The sequence below is a fragment of the Cherax quadricarinatus genome, chromosome 82, assembly GCF_038502225.1.
Source record: "Cherax quadricarinatus isolate ZL_2023a chromosome 82, ASM3850222v1, whole genome shotgun sequence".
In the NCBI taxonomy this organism is placed as follows: Eukaryota; Metazoa; Arthropoda; class Malacostraca; order Decapoda; family Parastacidae; genus Cherax; species Cherax quadricarinatus.
The window spans coordinates 16,058,307-16,079,636 of NC_091373.1; the positions used below are offsets into that span (position 1 = coordinate 16,058,307).

The 21,330-nt window shown below is 43.2% G+C and overlaps 1 long non-coding RNA gene across 1 annotated transcript in view; it reads right to left on the bottom strand.

Annotated features, from left to right (window-relative positions):
• Window positions 1–1,756: 1,756 nt before the first annotated feature.
• The window catches only part of LOC128702913 (uncharacterized), a 268,140-nt gene continuing 248,566 nt past the window's right edge, over window positions 1,757–21,330 (bottom strand). Inside the window, exons 3-4 of the long non-coding RNA XR_011394283.1 lie at window positions 3,583–3,882; window positions 1,757–3,482 (exon numbers count right to left, since the gene is read on the bottom strand). This is a non-coding gene — a long non-coding RNA (uncharacterized lncRNA). The remainder of the gene's footprint in view (window positions 3,483–3,582; window positions 3,883–21,330) is intronic.

Sequence of the window (21,330 nt, forward strand, 5' to 3'; positions counted from 1 at the left end):
TATCATTCCTAGGGACTTGGTTTCTGTGAGAGATATATCTGGTAATGCCTCTGACTCTTTTGTGACACTCCTCCCACTTATTCATTATTCCATCTGTGTTGGTGTACCGTACCTTCAGTTTCCTCTCCAACGCTGTGTTCTGGGGAGTCTGTGGGGTTAGAGGACCTGGCAGTGTGCTGTGGGATTCTACAGCACAGTGTGGTGTGGGGGCTGTAAGTGTAGATTGTGGGTTGTGTTGGAATAGCGTGTTTGGCTGTGGGGTTCTGGGGGTGGTTGTGTGTGTGCTTGTGCTTGTTGTTCTGCCCTGCTCTGGTTATCTTCTGTTTAGCCTGCCTTTGTCTTTCTTCGTAGCCCCTTTCATTTCTGTGTCCTCTCCCTCAGTTGCTGTCATTCTGTTCTTCTGTCACGGTCTAGGAATACCCTTTTGTATGTTGATGATTCCATCAGCCCTGGTTTCCCTTACAAGATCCTGCTCCGCACTGTTTCTGTCTTGAAAATCAGTTTGATCAGCCGATTTTTTCCCTTCAAGTACCCCCCTATTCTCTGAAAGTTTACTATCTCAGTCATGTCCTCCTCGCCTATATCTTTGATGATGTTCTCTATCTCCTGTTTTTCTTTCTGCCATCTTTCATTGCGTGTCCTTCCCTCGCTCTCCTGAAGCCCATGAATAAACACTGACTTCTCCCTCTCTTCCTCCCACTGTCTTTCCCTCTGTGTCTCAGGGTCCCGTTTGTACATGGCCATTGTCTCCCTTATTTTTTTCCTGTAACTCTTGGTGGCATGATGGTGCCTCTGCATGTGACCTGTCACCTTCTCCATCTTCTCTCCCCTCACTTACTGCTATCCCTGCTCCCAACAGCTCTCTTTCATTCCTCGGCCTGCTTGGTGGACTGAGAGGGGCTTAGCGTAAGTCTTGTCTCCTTCCTTTCCGTTGGGCTCTTGTGTGTGTAGTGTGTTTGTGTGTGTGTGTGTGTGTGTGTGTGTGTGTGTGTGTGTGTGTGTGTGTGTGTGTGTGTGTGTTTACCAGTCACTTCCTCATTGGCGCAAAAATGATTGGCCAAAACTTTATCCAATACTATTCCGAGGGACAGAGGCACTGTTTCTCATCGTCGTATAGCCATGGATGACGTGGAACAACTTGCGGTGACGTGAACCCCGTATACACAAATCACTGAATGCACCAACACACACGCACACACGCACGCACGCACGCACGCACGCGCGCGCGCACACACACACACACACACACACACACACACACACCGGGGCCAGGAGCTCGGACTCGACCCCCGCAACCTCAACTAGGTGAGTACACACACGTGCGCGAGCCTGAGGTCCCCAAGGAGCAACACTAGGGCCACTGTTCTAAATTTATGTAAATGACCTGCCGGGAAAGATTGAATCTTACACATCATTGTTTGCCGATGACGTAAAACTAATGAGAAGAATGAGAACAGAAGAGATAAGAGACAGGCTACAGGAAGACTTGGACAAGCAGTGAGAGTTGTCAAACAAGTGACTACTGGAGCTGAACCCAAATAAGTGTAAGGTCATGCAAATTAGGGGGGATGGATAATGAGAGAGAAGCAGACAGATAAACAGAGACAGACAGAGACAGAGAACATAGACAAAGTTTAGTGGGCGTGGTGAAAAACTACAAATATCTCTCAAGGAGAAAGAACCTGAAGCGAACATAGTAACCAACATATCGTCAGAGAGCACATTAACTGCATTGCATCAGCAGCATTTGCGAGGTTAGATAACACAAACACAATTTTTTTCCTGGCAAGTATTATTTTCCTACTCCTTTTATTGCAAAACAATAGAAAATGCCTATTATTCCTTTTAAGCTTTGCTTTTGTGGTTTACAGGATGAATTTATGACAAAAAAAATGGCTAAATTTCAATAATTTTTCCTTGTTTTGGATGTAAAACAAGAACATAATAAAAGAAATAAAATTTACATAAATAAAATTTACACAAATTTTATTTTACACTTCCGAAACATATTTACAAAGTTAAAAATAAGCAGTTTTCTAGATTTGCGAGCATGCAACAAATCACTTTTTCTTTAAGCCCGCAAATGTAGTCTCCCATCATGTTTTCATTATAAGATCTCTGATATCTGTGTTCAAAGTTCATTATATCTTGGTGGAAGCGCTCCCCTTGCTCCTTTGAGTATGCTCCCATATTCTCCTTGAAATTTTCAAGATGATCATCAAGGGCATGGACCTTGAGGGACATCCTACAGTCCATCTGACCATAGCTTTTTACCAAGGTCTCTATAAGTTCCACATAATTGTCAGCCTTGTTGTTGCCCAGAAAGCCCTGTGCTACAGAAACAAAACTCTCCCAGGATTCCTTTTCCTTCTCTGTGAGCTTCTTTGGAAATTCTGAGCACTCCATGATTTTTCCTGACCTGTGGTCCAGTGAAGATTCCAGTCTTCACCTTCGCCTCTGATAGCTTGGGAAATAAGTCATGAAGATACTTGAAAGCTGCAGACTCTTTGTCAAGAGCTGTAACAAACTGCTTCATTAGCCCTAGTTTCATGTGTAATGGAGGGAACAGAACCTTCTGAGGATCCAATGGTTTATGTTTGATATGTCTTCCTACTGAGAACTCAGTCCTTTGAGGCCAGTGCTTCGTCTGGTAATGTGCTACTCTGTCTCTATCCCAGTGACAGAGATAACAGGGAAACTTGGTAAAACTTCCTTGGAGTTCCATCAAAAATGCCACCATTTTGAAGTCTCCAGTAACTTCCCAGCCATACTTATCACAGTTTAAAGCTTCCAGTAGAAGCTTGACACGGTTGTAGTCCTCCTTAAGATGCACTGAATGAGCCAAAGGAAGAGATGGATACTTGTTCCCATTGTGCAGAAGTACAGCTTTTAGGCTTTTGGAGGAGCTGTCAAGAGTCTCCACTCATCTGGATGGCATGCAATTCCAATTGCATCAAACAGGCCTGATACATCATTACAGTAGCACAACTTGTCTTCATTAGTGAAGAAGCTTGAGAAATGTTAGTGACGTTTTCTTTGGCTTGTCACTTGCACACTTCCATCCACCAAGTCCCACTCCATGAGCCTTGAAATCAAAACCTCAGCATTTGACTTTATCAAACCAAGATATCTGATAAGGTCATTGAGGTTGGTTGGTTTGGGTAGTAAGGATTCCTCCTAACAGCTGCATCCGTGAGATCATAGTCTTGTTCACTGTGCTCTTCATTTTCTGATTTGCCGATTTCTTCTTCTGACAGTTGACTTCTTTCTGGAGGTATAGGTACAGGAAGATCAGCACTGTGTGATACTGGTGCAATAAAAGAGGGAAGGTCTGGATAAGAAATATCAGGCGTATTTTTTCCAGTTCGGTGTTTGGAAGGATCCACCAGGCAGAAGCAGCAGTTGGTTGAGTGATCAGTGGGTTCACGTCATATTCTAGGAACAGTAAACTTCATAGCTCATTTTTTTTCTCCTCTATCATCCTGTAAAAGAACATAAGAATCAGTTTCTGTTACTTACATTTCATTGAAAAAATGTTCCTATTCAAGACATTACCCTTCACATAACTAATGACTTTCTTACCCTCCAGTGTTTTCTTACAATGTTCACAAGCAACAAGAGGTGTCCAGGTCTTGTCTTGGTCCTCAACTGCCATGCCAAAATATGCTTTGTAAGCTTCACACATTTTTTTTAGATGCTGTTACAAAGAACTTCTTTGCTCTTGTCTTAATGAATTGACCACATATGTAGCAGAATGTATCTGGAGAATGATTGCAGCCTCTTGATGCCATTTCACTTCTTCTGGTGTGTCTTCTCAGGTAGCCAGAGCTGAACTGAATGCTTGTTTGTGAGCCCATGTTTTTATATTTGCCAAGCAAAACCCTAGAACGTAATAGTTTTAAATCAGTCTTTGTTGAAAGTGTTCCAGAAGTGTCCTGACCACAAAAGCAAAGTTTTGGGATCAAATTTTTTTTTTAAATTTTGTTTAGTTATAAAGAATTGGGAAATGATGCTTATTTCCCAGGAACACGACAAGAGAGAAATTTTGTTACAGAATGATAATCTCGCAACTCCCATCAAGTACCTTAACGCAGTCATTTAGAGCTCTGTACAGCCTATCGTGAAGTATACAGCACCAGCGTGGAGCCAGGACCCCGGTCAAGCATATCTGGACACACAAGGTCTATAGGTCTGCAGGAAGACTAGTCCCAGAGCTGAGATGCTTCAGTTAAGAGAAAAGACTAAAGGAACAAAGCCTGTCGACTTTAAAGATGAAGATAATGACCACTGAACATATGATTACAATTACACAAGATACTCAAGGATTCAATTGGATAGATATGGACAGTGTGTTGGAAATGCAAATCGTAGGGACGAGAGGGCATAAATGAAAGGTAAAGAATATACGTAAGCAACATGGCTGTTAGGTAATATTTCTTTAGAGTGGTAAAAAGCGGGAGAAACTAGATGAGGATGAACAAAAAGGAGCAATTCCGTGATGATGAGGAAGTGGGAGTCGAATACCATACACAGGTCAAGAGTAAGAATGATATGTACCGAGAGGCCAGGAATCAATAATGCCGATGGTTGTAATTTACAATGAGGACCCACCTGTGACTCAACCCATGAAAAAATACATGCAAGCAGACACACACACACACACACAGCAATAGACGATATCATGACAGGAAAAATATTGTAAAATTGCTATGAACAGTAACACTTAGAGAATATAGACCTATACAATACATCATCATTGGCTCAGAAAAGCTATATAGACCCACAATCCCTGTGATGAATGACCCATAACGGTTTAGCGATTTACATAAATATTAATTACAACATATGATGGAAATCAGACAAAAAAAAAAAAAGGTAGGCGAAATATATATATCCCCCGGCCGCAAAAAAGCCTTCAGAAAGTACCACATTCAAAATGTGAATGAAATCTCATAATGGGTAAAGAATATCTCACTGGGTAAAGCACAACCAGCTTAATTCCACGGGACTCAGTCGTAGGTCCTTGATTCTTCCTAGTACAAGTGAACAATCTACCAGGGATGATAGACATGTTTGTGTAGGAGAGAGTGATGTAAATAGCTTAGAAACCCGACAAGTTGAAGAATAAGACACTCTTGCAACATTTGTGAATTTTTACTGGAAAAACATTTCTCCAGTCAGTGGCTTCATCAGATCTTGGGATCTTGAAACAGGGAATTCTCCTACGCTTTCGTAACCTAAAGGCATGAACCTACTTACACTAGTGAATTTGTCCAGTGGTGACTCCGCCTCCTCCTACTTCTGCTCACCTGACTGCATATGCTGTACTTTTATCAAGATTGATGGACTGAACACATCGACTACAGGCTGAGGGACTGATTACCTAAAACTCCTCATCTTTCTCAATTCTTCTCCGTATTGGACTGAAGAAGCCACTGGCTGGAGAAACGTTTCCTCAGTGAAAGTTCCAAAAAGTTACACAAATGTTTCATTCTTTAACTTGTGTAAGAGACGACGACTGATGTAAACTACCGGGAGATAACCAAAGAAATTATCAAATATGCGATTTCTGAAATTTAAATTCAGTAAAGGAAAACTAATGAAAATTGTCATAAGAGAATAGACCATCTTCAGTGTACATCCTGAGTAAAGGAACAATTCGGAGCCAATAAAGGACGAAACCTGTTATTAAATATCCTGCTTAACCCACCTCAGCGAACACATCAATATTATACGACTTCCACTCCTTTCTGCTACTAATACTTTTGCCTCCTTTCACTCTTCACTCCCATTCCTATATCTTGTGCCACTAAAACTACTCTCCTTACCTGCTACAACTACTACTACTACTTCCACTACCTGCCTTACCACTACTGTTTCTTCTTCTCTTGGTCCCTTCCTTGTCTTCCTCGCCTATGTATACTGGCTCCCTCACTCTTTTGTCATCATCATCGTCTTGTCACATGGCTTCTTCCGAAAGAAATAGTTCACGAACTCTTTGTAACTTGATAAAACCCACTGTGTGGGCGGAACGTAGTCAATAAAGGATCGCATTATATGGCTATTGTGTTTATTTTTCCATCTTGTCGGTATTTTATACCATTTATCTCCAATAGGGTTATCAAAGCTTATTCTTTGGTTAGCATTGAAAATGGGTTGGGCAAATATTTTCGTTAAAGGGGTTTGGGTTTCAAGCTGCAATGACACGATTGCAAACAAACCATACCACGAGTGGGGATAGAACCCGCGGTCAGAGAGTCATTAAACTCCAGATCGAAGAGTTAGCCACTGGGCCAGCTGGCTACAAATGTACCTAGTTGGATGAATCTTATGTAGCCAGCTGGCCCAGTGGCAAACACGTCGGTCTGGACTTTAATGACTCTGACCTAGGGTTCTATCCCCACCCGTGGTATAGTTTGAGAAGGACATGCCTACTATGGGCCTGTAGGCCTGCTTCCGTGTTTATCCTTTCTTGTATTGTCTTAACTGAATTTCATGATGCTCTAAACCGATGTGGGTCATTCAGCTCAAGAAGTGGTGGTGGCAGTGCCGCATATTGAAATGATTTCCTAATATATACCAGACCGTGGTGTACCTCCAGTTGATGTAGATCAGACCAGAGGTAAACATGACCAGGTGAACTATTTCCATGCATAATAAAATATGGTTAAAAGTTATAACCAAATATTAGAACTTGGACTTTTAGAAATAACTCTCTGTATTCTAACTTTGACGAGAGATTGTTGGGCTTTAGTTATTGGATTCATTATGTACGCTTGTTTTATGAGTACCTACCGGGCTTGTAGGTACATTTTAACGGTATCAAGTTAAAATCTTACAGTCAACACCCCACACTACTACCCTCAACCCACACTGCTGCCCTACACCTCCCACAATACCTTCCACCCCCACTACAACCCTCAACCCCCACACTACTACCCTCAACCCACACTGCTACCCTCCACCTCCCACAATACCTTCCACCCCCACTACAACCCTCAACTCCCACACTATTACCCTCAACCTCCACACTACTACCCTCCACCCCAACACTACTACCCTCCACCCCCACTACTAACCTACACCCCCCCACCCCCACACTACTACTGCTACCCTCAACCACACCACTACTACCCTAAACCACACTCCACCCCCACACTCCTCTCACACACTGTAAACCAACACACACACACACACACACTTCACCCCTAAACACACCCACCACCCCACACACCCTTCACACCCCCCCGCACCCTTCACCCCCACATTCCCTCCACTCCTCCCAGCCAGGGCATGCAACACAGAGTGGCATGTTGGCATGTATTGCAAGGCGTTGCATGAAAGTTTGAGTGCGACGTTCTGGCTCCGCGATACGACAAGCTGATCGCATTCATTATTAATACTCAACTCAAACAGCATCAGAAAATACGGAGTATACGACGGATGCGTTCCCCCTCTCCCTCCCTCTGCCAGCCTCCCTCCCTCCTTCCCCTCTCTCCCTCCCTGACAACATCTCTCCCTCCCTGCCAACCTCCGACTCGTAATTGCGTTCTGACTCCAAATAAAACGCCCAACATGTGTTTTAAGACTGCGTTTTTTCCTGTCATATATTATGTCTCTCTTTCTTTCCTCTTCTCTCTTCTGTTCTCATTCTCTCTTCCTCTCTCTCTCTCTCTCTCTCTCTCTCTCTCTCTCTCTCTCTCTCTCTCTCCCCTGGAGTTTTAATCCATGTTGACAGTATTCATTATGTGTTGTTATACCTCGGAATTCATGAGGGCGGTGTTGATATTGCAAGATTTTGTTCTTGTTTTTTAACAGGTGGTGCGCCAGGCTCGTATGCAAGACGCGGCCAAAGAAATTGTGTTGTTGTATTGCGGAGTTTGTTGCACCTAAATTATCTCAACACACACACACACACACACACACACACACACACTTTGATACCCTCAAAGCTTGTATTAATGCCTCTGCGTATACGCTTGTGGACACTAAATGCAACGCCAGTCTTCTTAGGAGCTCTAAGCTAAACGCTGCGTCACTCTGTTAGTGGGTGGTTTCTAAGGTTAAGTTACGCATTATCCTTCTCAGTAGCTGAGATTTTAGGGAATGAAAAGAAAAAGAAAAAACACGTGAAAATAATTTGGATTTTTTTAGCAGAGGTAATCCATCTATAACTTAACTTACAAGGCAAACAAAAATCCACAGCTACGGTAAAAAACATTCATTTTTTCCTCGTTCCTGGATGCTATGTCTCCTGATGCACCCGTTCCCTCATCCTATAAGGGTGAATGTACTGCGGGATCTAGTGGAGACATAGGAACAGGGAAGGAGAATCCTGCTCTCTCTCCCATGGATGCTCACATCTTACTGATGCAAAGGGGGGGGGGGCCTAATTCTGCTGAGGCTTGCCCTCTGGAACACCTAGACAGGAAAGCCAAAACAAGGAGCTTGATTCGTATGTCCTAAGGGAAACAATTCCCACTCTCCTTCTATGGGGTGGTCGTCAAGTAATCCTCCCAGCGAGCTTATTTCTGGATCCTCTGCAGATTCTAGGTAGGACTGATATATGGGAAGTCTAAGAACCCTTCCTTTTCCTCTTTCCTTTTCCATAGCGCCGATTTCCTGCTTCAAGCATAGCTAGTGCACCCGATGCTCTTCGTAAGAGATAAACACTTCCTCCCGGGAGAAGTTATATGATGCCCACTGGAAGCGGTACAGATCTTTGGACTCTGAAGTGGGTCCATCAACTGAAAATAAACAAGATCATTCTACTTTAGAGCTTGACCTTCTCTAACCAGTTTATTGCTTTGGGTAAGGACTCTGGGAAACCCCATGAAGGATGCATCTGCTGTCACATGTCAGACTGCCAAGTTAAAGTTGACCAACTCCCTTGATAGCAACTCTTCATTGAATGTTACCATGGTGGAGGCTGCCTAGAACTTCACTGGTCTGATATAGTCTCTCCCTAATGAAACAGTTGATGCGTTCAGCAACATACTGAAGATATGCCTGTTATCATAAGGGACCATGGCCAGTCTTTAATATGTTTGTAGAAGATTTAACTCGGTACAAGGCTGTCTCAGGGTTGCTTTAAAAAAACACGTGAGCAAACACTAGGACATATTTATTTGAAAAGTTTTCTAATAAATATGTCCTAGTGTTTGCTTACGTGTCATTTTAAACCAATTTGTCTTTTTAAGCCAATTTGCCAAGATTTATACTATGTCTCTAGCTTCCAAATATGCGTTTTTTGTCTGTATTCCCTTCATTACGTGATCGTTGAGAAAAAAGGTATGCTTCTCGACCTATTCTGCTCTCCGTCACAGCCGCCTGTTTGTTTTCTCTACCCCTTCCCCTCCCCCACTCTGATTAGTATTTGATAATTCTGCTCTAGGAGACTTACTGATCTTTGTAGCTCCTTCCTTTTCCTGGGTAACGTAAACTCTATCATTCTTTGTGAGATTTTGGTTATCGTGTTCCGTAATATCATGCAGGCGCCTCTTCTGTTCTAGTATTTTGTTCTTAGACTCCAAGTTTTTTGTTACCTTTGATTTGAACAGGAGACTACGGGGTCTTTCCGCCTAGTCTCTACTCATCGTGTCTTCAAGAATCGGAATCACTTCGCAGGTGCCATCGACGAGTTTTTTAAGATGGGTATATAGCCACCTCTTGAAGTTTATTCTGAGCTGGACGAAGTTTGGCATTTATCTGTACTCTGGCTTGTACTCACGACCACCGGTTTCCTTGTGAAAGTATCTACAGTCAGCATCGTCGGAATGTGTGCTTCTTCTATCGTTGTATTCATTATCAGTACTCCTTGGTAAACAAATAAACTTTCCAACAGGTATCTGCTTTTAATTAAGAGGAAGGTAGTTTAGAAAAGTCCGGAGAGCCTCCTGGACCTTCTATATCGCGGAGTTGGGTCAGTTTTACCTCACCCCTTAAATGGGGAAATATTTCCCGAATATACTGACTTGCCTACTCCACTACTGGCATTCAAGGGTAAATTTTTTTTAACACACCGACCGTCTCCCACCGAGGCAAGTTGACTCGAGAAAGAAGAAAAGTTTTTCTTCTTTTTGCATTAATTTATACAGGAGAAGGGGTTACTATCCCCTTGCTCCCGATATTTTAGTCGCCTCTTACGACACGCATGGCTTACAGAAGAAGGATTCTTCACTTCCCAATAGAGTTCAGTAGCTAATATCCTTGCTGAAATTTTTGTCTGTCCCTAATTTTCGAGACTACAGTAATGTCTTCCTGGACCTGTCTGCCGAAGAAAGTATTAGGATACTTTGTCTCTCTCCTTACAGCTCCTGGGAAGGACAGGTGGCATTACGAGATTTTGTAGTAGTGCCACCTCTCTCCACACTTCAATGTATTTGCAGTATTTTAGATCTACACGAATTTATGTGGACAAATGTTATTCTTCCTTGTAGATGGCGACCGTCTGAGATTTTAGCTATTTCCAGGCTGAGCCGGAACTCAGATCGGGTGGTAAACTATTACCGGTTTTGCTTTATTTGTTAAATATGCAGAATGACTTGAGGAACTGACCACTCTTACCGAGAGTGACGAACTGATCACTTCAAAACAACTTCTACTGTTCCAGAATTGTATTGCTTCCTGTATTCGACTGAAGTCTGTTGTGCAGGCGAAACGTTCCGTCAATAAAGATATTTAAGTGTTACACATGTGTCTTATTCAACAACTTGTCGGTATAGTATACAACCAATAATATGCATATGTAGAATGTTGTAGAGGAAGGTGAACGTTTGATTAGATTTTCATCTGGAGCAGAATGGTAACATCTCGTCTATGCTGTTTTATTTTCGTAGATTCCGAAAACACTGTCTTTGAAACTGTTGACTGACAATATTCGTCAGGGTTTCAACAAGACGTTCCAGATTATTGGGGATCTTTATTAACTTGGAAAATGCCTGTGGCCTTACATGGAGGTGAAGAGTTCTCAGCTGTCTCAATCAAACGAGTCTTGAGTTCACTGCTCTGGTTTCTCACGTAATTTTTGAGCATCAGAACGTTCTCCTTGAGAGATGGTACTTGTGAGAATTTCTCCAGGAAGAAATCCCGCTTGGCAGCGTTTTAAATATCTTATTTTGTAATAACAATTGATGGAAATGTTAGTGTTAGCCTGCCTGAGCGAAGTCTTCCCTCTACAAGGACAATCTGGCACTTTCTGCTCGAGGTCAACTGGTGTACGGTCCTCCTCTGAGGTAGCCTGCTACTGGCTCCAGATGATATCGAACATATGACAAGCAGTCTCCATGGGATAGTTTTCCACTTGGAAAATGGTAACCAAGCAATTAGCTTCATTCCAGATATGACGGTGTACAGTATCTTCGCTATGAACATCAAGTGACATTTTCAGGAATGGTTCTTGACTGGGCACTGACGTTAGCTCCCTATCTTAAGAAACATGCGGGTTAGGTACTTTTTAACGGTCTTATCCCTGTCCGCTAATCGTTAGATAGACGCGGCTACTCTGGCAGCCAGCCAAATTGTGTCTATGGTGTCCTGGTTTCTGGAGAATCAGCAAAACATCTCATATTCTTAGATCAGATCAAAGCAGTGGAAAGCATTTTCTGGAACGAAGAAGAATGGGATCTCAAAATTTGTACATGAAAAATATTCGGAGGTCATGTCTAGAATCTGCACAAATTGATTGGTACAATGTGACAGGGAATCTTGAGTCCAGTGACTTTCTTGACACGGTTCAGGATTGCTTTTTAAAACAGTTTGTGACAGAAACAACTAGAGGAAACAATCTGCTTGACTTGGTTCTTGCCGACAAAGAATCACTAGTCAATAATCTTGAGGTTAATGATGAGTTTGGGGAAAGCAATCACTTAGCTTCAATTTATCATGGAATCACCCAGATAACTGCAATCAAGTCTCTGTCCCAGACTTCCGTTTGGCTCACTTCATGGGACTGAGAAATTACCTGGGTGGGCTAAATTGGGATGACCTGACTATGGGTCAGGTAGGTGATCTTGGTTGCCAATATGACGCGTTTCAGAGCTTAGTGCTAGCTGCCCAGACAACTTTTGTTCCGAGTAGGGAAATTAGATCTAACAAAAATAATCTTAAATAGATAAATAAAACATCTCAGTTGTCAAAAGAGAGGCACATATAGTCGTATCAAAAGAGGGGATGGGCAGTGGGCATTTAAGAAATCAATATATTCAGTTAAAGAGAGATATAAAAAAAGGAACAAGAAAAACAAAAAGGGATTATGAGGCTAAAGTCGCAAGGGATTCGAAGACTAATCAAAAGGGTTCTTTCAGGTATGGTATAAACCTTGGTAATAAGTACCGACAAGTTAGTATATAAAGACACGTAAGCAAACACAAAAGCATTGCTTCCTTCGATGTCACAGTCCTCTTTACCAACGTTCCTACCCACGCTGCAACAAACATTCTGAGACAGAGGCTCAGAGGCATCGCTGGGGTTGGTGTCACCCGGTGCGGAATCTTGGGTGTCACCCGGGGCAGCATCTTTGGTGTCACCCCCATGAAATTCGAGGGCGGGGGGACGGGGGTAAACTCCAGTTACGTCACTATCGCATGACCAGTGACTAATGTTTAGTAATAAGAACGTTTAAGGACCATAAACCAAACAGGAGAATACTTCTCAACATAATTAATGATAAAATAAATAATCGTAGTAATATTGAGGAAACAAACTCAAATATCACTGAGTACAGCAACAGATCCTACATTTATTCGTCTTCAACAATGCCCCCCCCAAAAAAAAAAATAAAAAAATAAAGAAAAACATTTCAATATCAGAGAAACACTAGTTCTGATTTGACCTTGAGTCCAGGTATCATCTCAGTGAATCTGATCTTACATTTGACCTTGAGTCCAGGTATCATCTCAGTGAATCTGATCTTACATTTGACCTTGAGTCCAGGTATCATCTCAGTGAATCTGATCTTACATTTGACCTTGAGTCCAGGTATCATCTCAGTGAATCTGATCTTACATTTGACCTTGAGTCCAGGTATCATCTCAGTGAATCTGATCTTACATTTGACCTTGAGTCCAGGTATCATCTCAGTGAATCTGATCTTACATTTGACCTTGAGTCCAGGTATCATCTCAGTGAATCTGATCTTACATTTGACCTTGAGTCCAGGTATCATCTCAGTGAATCTGATCTTACATTTGACCTTGAGTCCAGGTATCATCTCAGTGAATCTGATCTTACATTTGACCTTGAGTACAGGTAACATCTCAGTGAATCTGATCTTACATTTCACCTTGGGTACAGGTAACATCTCAGTGAATCTGATCTTACATTTCCTTGACTTCAATCCTGCAAAATCATCTATCACATCATCAAAATCAATGATTTTCCCTATATAGGCCTATATAGACTATATAGAAACGAAGGATTCTTCTCTTATGTTGGTGCAGCACTGTTTTGTACATTAGTGTCACCTTTAGAGGCTCTATAGTGTCACCCCCTAAATGGTGTCATCCGGGGCGGCCCGCCCCCCATCCCTTACGACGCCTCTGAAGAGGCTCACTGAAAACCACGACCTCCCTTTACCTCTTCTAGATTTTACCAGTCTAGTGGATCTCTGTGTTAATTTCAACTTTGTCAAGTATCAGGACAACTGTTACAAAAAGTGCTTTGGGATGGCAATGGGCAGCCCGCTCAGTGCTGTGCTTGTCAACCTCTTCATGGAAAACCTAGAGACAGAGAAATTCAGCACCGTCATCCACAATACCATTATCTGGCTAAGATAGGTTGACGATATATTGGTTTTCTATCCGAGACTTCTCAGTATCCAAGCCCTTCTTAACTAGGTCACTGCAACCGAACCATCAATAAAATTTGCACTTGAACTCGAAAAGGATGGCAAACTTCCTTTCCTCGACGTCCTCCTGTGCAGATCTCCCGACAGTGACAAACTTCTCTTCAAAGTGTATAGAAAACCTACCAACGAGGACGATCTTATACACTTCTATTCACACCAAGACACCCGCACTAAAAGAGGAGTCCTCACTGGCTTCTTGAGAGCTCTTCGCATCTCCAGCCCTTGTTTTCTTGAAGAAGATTGTATTTACATAGCACAAGCCTTTACACTTCTTCATTTTCCATCTTTCTTCATCCGAGATTGCAGACTCAAGGCACAAGCTATCCTCAACAAACTACCCATATGATGATGTTGCCACGAATACTCCCATGTGGTGATGTTGCCACGAATACTCGCCGGGCACTTGCTAAGAATAACATCAACGTTTCCACCATAAACACATCGTCGATCAAAGACCTCAATAAGAAACGCAGCCCCACGCCTCTAACTTCCACAGCAGGTGTCTACACCATACCCTGTGGATTCTGTCCTAAGAAATATGTAGGCGAGACAGGTAGAGATGTTGCAATCCTCCTGAACGAGCATCGAAGTACCTGTAACACAGAGACGATTTAAGGTACTCCTGTGTCCTCCACAGAGACTCCACGGGGCATTAGATGAACTGGGATGAGGCACATCTCATTCTCACCGAACCAGACCTCAGACGCCGACGGTGTTTAGAAGCCTCGCTAATCGCCGTCACCGACACAATAGAACGTAACACTGGAAACCACAAAATTTCTAAAGCCTTAGCACACATGATACTCAAGCAGGCTAAGCACCACCAACCCAACAACACAGGAGTCACATGATCTCATCGTCTACCCGTCCTCATCCCAACATGGCATTCTTCAAGTCACCATACGTCACTCACCCCTCACTCTCCTATATATAATGTCTTTCTACCTCTGCATGTTGGAAGTGATCAAGGTCCCAGGACCGAAACGTTTTCTAATAAATATATCATAGTGTTTGCTTACGTATCTTTCAGGTACACATAAGTAAGATTAGGGAAAAGATAGGCCCACTTAAGAGTAACTCAGGTCAGATCATTGACATTGATAAGGAAATGTGTGAACTTTTCAATACCTACTTCATCTCAGTTTTTGCTCAGGAAGATACTAGCAAAATTCCAGAAATAATAAATTATGTAGAACAGGACGATAATAAACTATGCACTATAGGGGTAACTAGTAACATGGTCCTCAGACAAATAGAGAAATTAAAACCTAACAAATCCCCAGGCCCTGATGAACTGTTTGCAAGGGTTTTAAAGGAATGTAAAGAGGAACTTCGCATACCTTTGGTTAATCTTTTCAATATATCCACAGGGGATAGTGTAGACGCCTGATGTAGAAGTTAGAGGTGTGGGGCTGCGTTTCGTAGTGAGGTCTTCGATAGATGACGTGTTTATGGTGGAAACGTTGATGTTACTCATAGCAAGTGCCCGGCGAGTATTCGTGGCAACATCACCACATGGGAGCACTATGAACTGCTTAGGGGGCCGTTCCATGGGCGGTTTGTTGAGGATAGCTTGTGCCTTGAGTCTGCAATCTCGGATGAAGAAAGATGGGAACTGAAGACGTGTAAAGGCTTGTGTTATGTAAGTACATTCTTCTTCAAGAAAACAAGGGCTGGAGATGTGAAGAGCTCTCAAGAAGAAGTCAATGAGGACTCCTCTTTTAGTGTGGGTATCTTGGTGTGAATAAAAGTGTACAAGATCGTCCTTGTTGGTAGGTTTTATATACACTTTGAAGAGAAGTTTGTCACTGTCGGGAGATCTGCACAGGAGAACGTCGAGGAAAGGAAGTTTGCCATCGTTTTCGAGATCAAGTGTAAACTTTATTGATGGTTCGACTGCATTGATCTTGTTGAGAACGGCCTGGATATTGAGACGTCTCGGATAGAAAACCAATATATCATCAACGTATCTTAGCCAGGTAACGGTGTTGGGAATGAGGCTGCTGAATTTTAACTTCTTTAAGTATCAGGACAACTGTTACAAACAATGCTTTGGGATGGCAATGGGCAGCCTGCTCAGTGCTGTGCTTGCCAACCTCTTCATGGAAAACCTAGAGACAGAGAAATTCAGCAGCCTCATTCCCAACACCGTTACCTGGCTAAGATACGTTGATGATATATTGGTTTTCTATCCGAGACGTCTCAATATCCAGGCCGTTCTCAACAAGATCAATGCAGTCGAACCATCAATAAAGTTTACACTTGATCTCGAAAACGATGGCAAACTTCCTTTCCTCGACGTCCTCAACAAACCGCCCATGGAACAGCCCCCTAAGCAGTTCATAGTGCTCCCATGTGGTGATGTTGTCATGAATACTCGCCGGGCACTTGCTAAGAGTAACATCAACGTTTCCACCATAAACACATCATCTATCAAAGACCTCACTACGAAACGCAGCCCCACACCTCTAACTTCTACGTCAGGCGTCTACACTATCCCTGTGGATTCTGTTCCAAGAAATATGTAGGCGAGACAGGCAGAGATCTTGCAGTCCACCTGAATGAGCCTCGAAATGCCTCTAATAGAGACGATGTAAGGTACGCCTGAGTCCTCCACAGAGACTCCACGGGGCATTTAATGAACTGGAATGAGGCACAACTCGTTCTCACAGAACCAGACCTCAGACGCCGACGGTGCCTAGAAGCCTCTCTAATCGCCGTCACCGATATTAAAGAAGGCAACACTGGAAACTACAAAATTTAAAAAATATTGGCATACATGATACTTAAGCACCACCAACCCAACAACACAGGAGTCACATGATTTCATCGTCTACCCGTCCTCATCCCAACATGACATTCTTCAGGTCACCATGCGTCACTCACACCTCACTCTCCGCCTATATATAAAATGTCTTTCTACCTTTGTATGTTAGAAATGATCAAGGTCCCAGGACCGAAACGTTTTCTAATAAATACGTCATAGTGTTTGCTGACCTGTCTTTCTAAACCAACTTGTCGGTATTTATTACCAAGATTTATACCAGGTTTATGCCTGATCAGTTTGTAAGAAAAATCCTAGGAAAAAGGATGGTTTGCAGAAGTAGAAGGATCTGCCCTTGGTTTTGAGAAGGACCTGCCCTTGGTTTTGAGAAGGACCTGCCTTTGGTTTGGAGAAGGACCTGCCTTTGGTTTGGAGAAGGACCTGCCTTTGGTTTGGAGAAGGACCTGCCTTTGGTTTGGAGAAGGACCTGCCTTTGGTTTGGAGAAGGACCTGCCTTTGGTTTGGAGAAGGACCTGCCTTTGGTTTGGAGAAGGACCTGCCTTTGGTTTGGAGAAGGACCTGCCTTTGGTTTGGAGAAGGACCTGCCTTTGGTTTGGAGAAGGACCTGCCTTTGGTTTGGAGAAGGACCTGCCTTTGGTTTGGAGAAGGACCTGCCTTTGGTTTGGAGAAGGACCTGCCTTTGGTTTGGAGATGGACCTGCCTTTGGTTTGGAGAAGGACCTGCCTTTGGTTTGGAGAAGGACCTGCCGTTGGTTTGGAGAAGGACCTGCCGTTGGTTTGGAGAAGGACCTGCCGTTGGTTTGGAGAAGGACCTGCCGTTGGTTTGGAGAAGGACCTGCCGTTGGTTTGGAGAAGGACCTGCCGTTGGTTTGGAGAAGGACCTGCCTTTGGTTTGGAGAAGGACCTGCCTTTGGTTTGGAGAAGGACCTGCCTTTGGTTTGGAGAAGGACCTGCCTTTGGTTTGGAGAAGGACCTGCCTTTGGTTTGGAGAAGGACCTGCCTTTGGTTTGGAGAAGGACCTGCCTTTGGTTTGGAGAAGGACCTGCCTTTGGTTTGGAGAAGGACCTGCCTTTGGTTTGGAGAAGGACCTGCCTTTGGTTTGGAGAAGGACCTGCCTTTGGTTTGGAGAAGGACCTGCCTTTGGTTTGGAGAAGGACCTGCCGTTGGTTTGGAGAAGGACCTGCCGTTGGTTTGGAGAAGGACCTGCCGTTGGTTTGGAGAAGGACCTGCCGTTGGTTTGGAGAAGGACCTGCCTTTGGTTTGGAGAAGGACCTGCCTTTGGTTTGGAGAAGGACCTGCCTTTGGTTTGGAGAAGGACCTGCCTTTGGTTTGGAGAAGGACCTGCCTTTGGTTTGGAGAAGGACCTGCCTTTGGTTTGGAGAAGGACCTGCCTTTGGTTTGGAGAAGGACCTGCCTTTGGTTTGGAGAAGGACCTGCCTTTGGTTTGGAGAAGGACCTGCCTTTGGTTTGGAGAAGGACCTGCCTTTGGTTTGGAGAAGGACCTGCCTTTGGTTTGGAGAAGGACCTGCCTTTGGTTTGGAGAAGGACCTGCCTTTGGTTTGGAGAAGGACCTGCCTTTGGTTTGGAGAAGGACCTGCCTTTGGTTTGGAGAAGGACCTGCCTTTGGTTTGGAGAAGGACCTGCCTTTGGTTTGGAGAAGGACCTGCCTTTGGTTTGGAGAAGGACCTGCCTTTGGTTTGGAGAAGGACCTGCCTTTGGTTTGGAGAAGGACCTGCCTTTGGTTTGGAGAAGGACCTGCCTTTGGTTTGGAGAAGGACCTGCCTTTGGTTTGGAGAAGGACCTGCCTTTGGTTCAGAGAAGGACCTGCCTTTGGTTCAGAGAAGGACCTGCCTTTGGTTTAGAGAAGAACTTGCCTTTGGTTTAGAGAAGGACCTGCCTTGTATGAGCCAGTAAGCCTGCTGCAGTGCTGCTCCATTTTCTGTTCTTATGTATATCACATTTATGTGAATAACATAACAGCAATGTAATATTTTCTACTTCCGTGAACACACTGACTTCCAATATTTACAGTTTAACATCGCTCGCACATATTCTAGCATTACAGTCACCCATACATAATTCATGTACTTAGTCGAGTAAAAATTTCGGAAAAATACTCATTTGAAGCCAATATTGTCTGTAAAGATGATTATATTGTCCCAATGTATTTTCGGGCAATGTAATCATCTTTACACAAAATAATTCTTACTTATTTAATACAAATAAACTTAAAAGCGTAACTGGCGTATTTCAGGGAATTAGTTTTTACCGTAAACTAATAATAGGTGAATAATTTATAAGGATTTGTTTTTGTTTAAATTTTACGTTCATGTAATTCCCTGAGTGTACGATTGTTGTTCTGTTTATTACAATTTTATTCTGATTTTATAAATCTTATAATTATCAAAAATTATTATAATTATTATTTGTTGGGAAGGGCTAAACCTTATTCAAGGTTCGTAGCCTTGATTCGAGGAAATAGAGGGCAGCTCCAATTCCCGGGATCAAGAGCCCTTTACCATCGTCATCCCCCCCCCCATCCCGCCTCCTTATGAAGGGTTTTGAAAAATTTGTTTAAAGAAATATTAAGAACCCCTGAAGAGAAGTTCTTGAGGGCGGTGAGAGGTTCTTGTTCCAAGAGAGTGGATTTCCCCTTGCTTGGATCAAACCTGATTAGCTCTCTTTCCGGTATAATCTGCCCAGTGTTTCTATACGCCATTTCCTATTATTTTACTATTATTAGTATTGTTACTGCTACTAATGTTAAGATAAGATAAGATTTCGTTCGGATTTTTAACCCCGGAGGGTTAGCCACCCAGGATAACCCAAGAAAGTCAGTGCGTCATCGAGGACTGTCTAACTTATTTCCATTGGGGTCCTTAATCTTGTACCCCAGGATGCGACCCACACCAGTCGACTAACACCCAGGTACCTATTTGCTGCTAGGTGAACAGGACAACAGGTGTAAGGAAACGTGTCGAAATGTTTCCACCCGCCGGGAATCGAACCCGGGCCCTCCGTGTGTGAAGCGGGAGCTTTAGCCACCAGGCCACCGGGCCTGGTTACTATTACTACTAGTATAGTAATAGTAACATTAGTAGTAGTAGTAACAATGTAGTAGTAGTAACAGTAGTAACAATAGTACTGATGAAGCCACTGTGTGGCGAAACGTTTCCTCAATAAAGATACCCAAGAGTTGCACATGTGTCTAATTTATCAACGTGTCGGTTCTCTGAACCATTGATCTACAGTACTATTACTACTAGTACTATTGTTACTACTGTTACTACTACCCCTCTTTCCTCATTTGGCGTAACTCCGTCTTCCTGACTGTCTTCTCCTTCTTCTCACTCTTCCCGACAAGTCGGGAAGAGTGAGATTTAACGATGTTTTGTGACTTAACGATGGTTTTGGACGCACCGAAATGTCTTGTGAAGTTTCCTCTCAACGTGTAGGTTACTAGTAAACCGCAACAATGTGGGTACCAGTCCTAGACCTGTCTCAGTGCTTTTATCTTACAGCTCTGCCGCCAGGGGTAAATTTGGCGTTCGGTATCAGAAAATGAGAACGTGTTTATGTAAATCCCACCGGCGGGACAGAAAATTTCTAATCAGCTTAATCGCTCTTATGACGAAATTAATCGTTTTACCTAACTGCCAAACTTGTATCAACACGTTTAGCGCATGATACTTTTAAGTAGTTCCCCCTTGTTAAATATTCCACTTAAAGTTTCCCGTTTTTAGCGAGACTGCTGCCTGGTAAATATAAATATATACACACAGGAACATATACATACGCTCCCTCGCACGCGCTCGATGCGCCCACTCCAAACACACACACACACACACACACACACTGATAGCGATCAGCGAAGAGGCGGGGCCAGGAGCTGTGACTCGACTCCTGCAAAACACTAATAGGCCATTACGAATAGGTGAATACACAAACATACCTTGGAGAGAGGTGGTTTCACAAACAGTAATAAACATGTGTTGAGAGATGGAAAATCTTGCCTTACCAACCTGTTGGAACTGTATTATAAAGTAACTGAAGTGAGAGAGAGAGCGAGAGAGAGAGCGAGAGAGAGAGAGAGAGAGAGAGAGAGAGAGAGAGAGAGAGAGAGAGAGAGAGAGAGAGAGAGAGAGAGAGAGGTGGGCTGCATTATCTTAGACTACAAGAAGGCATTTGATACAGTACCCCATATGAGTCTGGGTCAAAAACGTGAGGTACAGGCAGGAATAACAGGGAACGTAATCCGGTGGATCAAAGAGTACCTTAGAGGATGGAGCCAAAGTGATTTTCCGGGAAGAGACGTTAAAATGGGGAGGTATAGCAAGCGGGGTGTCGCAAGATTTGTATTGGGGCCACTACTTTGTGTGAATGATATTCCAGATGGGATTGAGTCAGATGTATCCCTGTTTACTGATGATTTAAAACTGATGAGAAGAATAAAAACACAAGAGGACAGGGAAAGGCTGCAAATGGATCTGGAAAAACTGAAAAATTGGTCAGATAAGTGGTTGCTTGAATTTAGCCCCAGAAAATGTAAGATTGTGAAAATTGATAAATTAGATACATATGCAACACTTGGGTATCTTTACTGAGGAAACGTTTCACCACAGTGTGGCGAATTTATCAACTTGTCGGTTCTCTGAACCATTCATTTACAGTGTGAAGATTGGAGAAGAGGGCAGAAGAGC